The sequence below is a fragment of the Camellia sinensis genome, chromosome 7, assembly GCF_055761805.1.
Source record: "Camellia sinensis isolate YWXY chromosome 7, ASM5576180v1, whole genome shotgun sequence".
Taxonomy (NCBI): Eukaryota; Viridiplantae; Streptophyta; class Magnoliopsida; order Ericales; family Theaceae; genus Camellia; species Camellia sinensis.
This window is the reverse complement of record NC_138967.1, coordinates 83942516-83949465: the sequence shown is the minus strand read 5'-3', so window position 1 is coordinate 83949465 and position 6950 is coordinate 83942516. Positions and strand designations below refer to the sequence as shown.

The 6950-nt window shown below is 35.6% G+C and overlaps 1 pseudogene; it reads left to right on the top strand.

Annotated features, from left to right (window-relative positions):
• The first annotated feature begins 5474 nt into the window (after positions 1 to 5474).
• On the top strand, positions 5475 to 6248 carry LOC145795917 (pentatricopeptide repeat-containing protein At1g26460, mitochondrial pseudogene; annotated as a pseudogene).
• The last annotated feature ends 702 nt before the right edge of the window (positions 6249 to 6950 follow it).

Here is a 6950-nt window from a genome sequence, read left to right as displayed (position 1 = left end):
AGAGCAATAGTTAGATTGCCTGAACTAAAAGGAAAAAATTAGGTGAAAAAGGAATTAAATGCATATTCCTTGGCTATGCTATACATAGCAAAGCATATAGGTTTCTGGTAGTAGAGCCCAATGGTTCAATGGAAACAAATACCATCGTTGAATCACGTGATGCGGTATTTTATGAGAATCGTTTCACAACCATTTCAAGGTTGGATTCTAATCAAGAAAATGAATCAACTCCTTTGATGTCTATAGAGGAAAGTGAACGATATGAACCTATTGAGCCTAATGATGAGCCTTTTGAGCTAAAGAGGAGTAAGAGGGCTAGGACTAAGAAGTCATTTGGCCCTAATTTCATTGTTTACCTTGTAGAAGGAACTACGAAAGCTTATTGTAAGCAAACAATGATTTCTTTGAATATGGATTTAGATCCATTAACCTTTGAGGAGGCTATGAAGTCTCAAGATGTTGCTTTCTGGAAAGAAGCAATAAACGATGAGATGGATTCTATCATGGTTAACAATACCTGGATACTTGTTGATTTGCCACCTAGATCCAAACCCATTGGTTGTAAATGGATTTTCAAAAGGAAAGTGAAAGTTGATGGCACAATTGACAAGTTCAAAGCAAGATTAGTTGCTAAGGGTTTTACTCAAAAGAAGGGTATCGATTATTTTGATATATATGCTCCAGTGGCTAGAATCGCCACCAATCGAGTGTTGATTGCCTTACCCTCAATCTATAAGCTTGGAATCCATCAAATGAATGTTAAGACCGCTTTCCTAAATGGTGAGTTAGATGAGGAAATCTACATGCAACAACCGGAAGGATTTGTTATACAAGGTCAAGAGCACAAAGTGTGTAAACTCGTGAAGTCACTATATGGACTGAAACAAGCTCCAAAACAGTGGCATGAAAAATTTGACAAAGTAATAGTGTCAAATGGTTTTAGAATACATGAATCTGATAAGTGTGTGTATAGTAAGTTTACTGGAAATAGAGGTGTAATCATATGTCTATATGAAGATGACATGCTTATTTTTGGTATTCACAATGATTTCATTGAAAGTACTAAAACTTTCTTGTCGTCTAGCTTTAGTATGAAAGACATGGGTTTGGCTGATGTAATTTTGGGTATTAAGATCAAACGAGAGGACAATAATTTGATTCTAACCCAGTCGCACTATACTGAAAAAATTCTTAAGAACTTTAATCAATATAATTGTACACCCATGTCTACACCTTTTTTATTCAAGTTTGAAATTGTATCCCAATACTGGAAGAGCTGCTGATCAGCTAGAATACTCAAGAGTAATAGGTAGCTTGATGTATGCCATGACTTGCACTAGACTTAATATTGCTTTTACAGTGGGAAAACTTTGTAGATACACTAGAAATCCCAGTAGTGTGCATTGGCATGCTGTTAATCAAGTACTTAGGTACTTAAGGAAAACAATAGACTATGGAATAGTCTATAATGGCTATCCAGCAGTGTTGGAAGGATTCACAGATGGTAGTTGGATAACTGACCGTGAAGATCACTCATATATGAGTGGTTGGATTTTTACTCTTAGAGGAGGAACTATCTCCTGGGGTTCTAAGAAACAAACATGCATAACAGACTCAACCATGGCATCAGAGTTTGTAGCGTTGGCTTCTTGTAGCAAAGAGGTAGAATGGCTAAGGAATCTCTTGTTAGAGATTAAGCTATGGCCAAAACCTATGCCACCAATATCTTTGCATTGTGATAGTGACACAACTCTATCACGGGCCTATAGCCATGTTTATAATGGAAAGTCCAAGCATATAAGACTAAGACATAGCTCTGTCAGGCAGTTAATCACAAAAGGTGTGATTACCATTAGTTATGTAAAGTCAAGTGAAAACTTTGCTGACCCCTTAACAGAGGGACTTACAAGGGATTTGGTGTGGAAAACATCAAAGGGGATGGGTCTCAAGCCCACTTAGCATAATCACTCTTGGTGGAAACTCAGCTCAACGCTTGAAGAAACATCAAGTCTTGAGTTCAATGAGCCAAAGTACACTATATGTCATGATTGCAAGCACTTAGTATTATTTCATTTTCATCCCAAGGTTGAAGTTCTTGGTACCTATAATGTGAAAAGAAGAGGATGAGTTAGCAAACTCTTAATAAGCTTACAACTGGGCTGTTAGGGTACTGTAAATTACGGGGGTACTATTAGTACGCTTACCTATGTGAGTGTAGGAGGTGGTGCCGCTTCTTATGAGTCCAAGGGCTTGACTCTAGAGCGCTAAACAGGATATAGACACAAGGCCAATCCACGTGTTGGTTTGTTTGAATACTTGAGGTAACCTGTACTGTGCGTGAGACATGTCCGGTTAGTCGTATAAGATCGCTAGTTCAAAGACAAGTCTACTATGCCATCTTGACTAACTTTAAGATGTCTTCACTAAGTGAATGATTCAAATCATAAGATATCTTCACCTATGCATAAGATTGTCAAGTGAACCAAGAGTCATCATCTGGTATTCTGAAAATGGTGGGGGAATGTTGGGGAATTTTCAAAATGTATAATTAAATTTTTGGGTGTTTTAAAAACCTTCCATGTTTTCTTTGGAAAGCATGAAATAAGCTTGGGGACTTTGTCCCACATTGGAAAGAGAACAAAACATGGAGCACTTAATAAAGTGCTACATGAAATATTCTTTTGAATATGGAATTATGGGATGAAAGCTAGTGTGCATACCATCCGCACACGTATACGCACACGTGCATGCGTGGCGTGGAAAATGGGCTATATGGCATTTGATGGCACACTACAACAAAAGTAACCTATGGTGACGAAAATTAGTGAAGAAAACAAATTTCGTCACTAAATAATAATAATTTGTGAGGAATTTATAAATTTTGTCACATATAATAAAAAAATAAAAATAATAGGTGACGAAATTTATTTTTGTCAATAAATACTTCCTTTTAGGTGAGAAAAAATTAAGTTTCGTCACCAAAAAATTTCCCGCTAATTTTTTTGGGCGGCGCCAAAATTTTGGGACTTTTGGTGAGAAAAAAATTTATCACTAATTATAAAATTATTTGTGAGGAATAAATTTTCATCACTAATAATTTTTAATATTTTTGAGATCTTTTGGTGAGGAAATAATGTTATCACCAATTTTGGTGGGAAAAATTTGATGTGTTGAGCAGCAATGAAAAAAAACTAGGGTATTAATTTTTTAACCCCTTTTTTGCTTATCATCTCTCTCTCTCTCTCTCTAAAAATAGGGTATTAATTTTTTTTTCCCCTTTTCTAATTATCAACTAACTCTCTCTGTCTCTGTCTCTCTCTCTCAAAACACACACACGTTACCACTCCACCATCGCTCTTTGCCCTCGCTACTCCACCTTCAACGCCTACGCTACCGGTGGCCTTTCTTGTATACACAGGACTCCACTCTCTGCATCAAACTCGAGTTCTTTTTTCTCCATTTTTTTTTTGTATTGCATCAATTTAATAGTTGTTTCAAATATTTTATGGGTTTTCAATTTTCACAATTTTCTTAGCTTATAATCTGGCTTTGTTGTTGATTTGGTAAATAAATTAGTGAAGAAAACAAATTTCGTCACTAAATAAAAATAATCCGTGAGGAATTATAAATTTTGTCACGTATAATAAAAAAATAAAAATAATAAGTGATGAAATTTATTTTCGTCAATAAATACTTCCTTTTAGGTAAGAAAAAAAATTAAGTTTCATCACCGAAATTTTTCCTGCTAATTTTTTTGGATGGCGCCAAAATTTTGACACTTTTAGTGAGAAAAAAATTAGTCACCAATTATAAACTAATTTATGAGGAATATATTTTTGTCACCAATAATTTTAAATATATATATATTTTTAGAAACTTGATTTGAAATATTTTAATGTCATTTGGTGAGAAATATATTTTTATCACTAATAAATTTTAATATTTTAAGACATTTTGATGAAAAAATTATTTTGTCATTAATTTTGGAGGAAAAATTTTGCCATATTGGGGGGAATGAAAAAAAATAGACTACAAATTTTCCCCCTTTTTATTTTTGTGTTTATGAGTTTTTCTCTCATCTTTGTCTCTCTCCCTCTCAAAACAAAACATGAGTTAGCGCTTTGTCCTCTTTCTTCAGCGCGCTCTTCTCCGCCGCCGTCGCCTGTTCTTCTTCTTTAGTGGCGCCACCGACGTTGTATCTCCGAGCCCGTCCTCCCATCTCCTTTAGTGTCGCGTGTTCTCTTCCATCAATGCCTCTTATTATTCGTTTTCTCTGTTTTGTATATTCAGGTATGGGTCATCTCTCTCTCTCTCACTTACTCACTCACTCAAATTCTCTACTTTTCTATCTCTGTTTTCCTTAATTTCCAGAATTAATGTTTTCCCTAATTTTCGAAACTGCAATGTCCCATATGTGGTTTGTTGGGACTGTATTTTGCATTTAAAGGTTGTGATTTCTTCAGATTGAATGGTGGAGACACGATTCATTTGATTGTTAATGTTTATCCATGGTAGGCAGGTAGAGAATTATTTATTTGCTTGGTTGTTTTCACAACATTGATTGACTTCTGCTGCCTTCACAGTTTTTCCTAATTGAACATGTTTCTGAATAGCATATTGATGAAATGATGACTCAAGGAAGGGGGGTTAACACTCAAGGAAGTTAACTAATTATCCGTGGTAGATAGTAGGGAAAAAAAGGATTGTCAATAGATTTCTAGCAAAGGTTTATTAGTTGACGCGGCTTGATTATGCTACTCCAACTCCATAAATTTGTTATCTATTTAATTATGTTTACTAATATCAAGTAATTGTGCAAACTGTTTTGTTTCCCTATTTTTTGCATCCTGAGAAATTTCCTTGTTATGTTTGAAAGTTGTGATTGGTTTCAGAAAATCACTGATATTGTTATGTAATGCTATCGTTGAAATAGTATCTGTAGTACGCTGATATATTAGTGTGATGAAAAATTGCTTCCATCACTCACTCCCTAATAGGCTTTCTGCCCTACGCTTTTGGGGGGCTAGGGGCAGAGAGCTAATGGGGAGTTCTCGTATTGTTTGGAGTATTACAGCAATGTTACAGCCACGAAAATAGGTAACTATCATGTATGTTGTGAACTTAGATACAAGTCTTGGGCACATGATTTGTCTACTTGTTAAATTTGCCTTTCCTCATCCTTAAATTTCAGAAGTTGTGATTGTAGGTGAGCTGTCAATGCATCCAATTTTTCTTTGAACACCTATGCGCTATGTTACATATTTCCTTTTAGGAGGGTGAGTATGGAAGAGGCAGTTTGTTCCCCATTTGGCATTTTCTTCATTTGTATAAACCTCCAATGCCAGTCTATATTAGTATTGAAGGTTTTCTCCTACTCCTATGCTAGGAACCAATATCCTTTTCTGTTCATGCATTTACTATCTGATGGATGGATGTTTGCTTTGTTGTCATCAGGATGCTGCAAATAATCTCTGCCTGATGATGAGTCATATGACTTGGTCATTGGCATGTTGTTATTGACAGACCAGATTGACGCTGCCCTAAAATATATAGATTTGACTTTAAAATCTGGGTATATCCTATCAGTGAACATGTTTACCGAATGTGTGCGAACTGTGTTAACAAGGGAAGGATGGATACATTGGTGTCAATTATTGAGAGGTGCAAGGTATATGTATCTTCTTTTAGTTAATTGTTAAATTTTCTATCGTAGTTGGTGCATTTTTTAAATATGTGACATTATGGGGCATTATCAGAAAATGGATCAGAACAAAGCCCTCTGTCCACCCAGGAACCTGTGCAACTATATTGCAGATGCTGCAATGGAAGAGGATAGTAGTGAGTTTGCTTATTATGCCCTGGAATTCATGGCCAAATGGATTGCATGAGGTGAGAATGTAAGGCCACTGGTTCTGCTCTCTGTAGATGAAGGACTAGTCGTGTCTGCGTACAATGCTAAACTCCTTGATGGATTATGGGCAATCCTTAAGCGTGCGTTGCGCCAAAAAAAGGTTCCAAACCCAGAATCTTACCTTGCTAAGATATATGCCCATGCTTCCTTAGGGAATCTACAGAAGGCCTTTAGTACTCTGCATGGGTTTGAGACTACTTATAGAAATTCTGCTAAGGAAGCTGAAGAGGATCCGCTCTCTCCATTTACCTCTTTGTATCCACTAGTTATGGCATGCTCCAAGGATGGCTTTGTGACTTTAGATTCAGTACGCTTTTATTCCTCAAACACCATATAACTTTAGTGTATACTGGCTCATCTTTTGACTTTCTATATTGTTGCAATGTCCTGTTTTGTTGAGTCAGCATTTCTTGTATTACCTCTTGAATTTGTTTCAAAGTGATGCTAAAAGTAAATTGATTGGTGTTCATTTTATTTGTTCTTTTGTTGTTCATTTGATTAGTCTAAAGAGATTTTGAAATACACAAAGCCTCTCTCTGCCCTTTCCTGCTTCTTTTTATTCTTCTTTTGCATGTGGAAAACAAGAATCAAACAATATTTACTAGTTTTTTGAAGAATGAATACCACACATGTTGATAAGAAATAGTTGAAAAATTGCCTACCGTATAAATGAGCACTGGTATGTATATATCATATACCATTTTAATTTTAATTTCTTTTCTTTTCTTTTTTGTGTGCCCGCATTTTGTATTATGTTATTCACAAGATGAGATGACTGGTTCAGACCTTGGGAATGATAGTGTTTCTATTGTTTTCTTGTGTTGTTGCTTGGTTATGCAACTTTACTATTGTTTTAATTTTTTTTAGCTTGTCATTGATTTGTACTATTGAAATGTTACTCAGGTTTACTATCAACTGGAGAATTTGAGCCAAGCTGATCCTTCTTACAAATTTGTTGCTGCACTAAATTGTATAATTTTAGGTTGTGCAAATACATGGGATGTTGATCGGGCCTACCAGACTTTTGAGGCAGTTGATG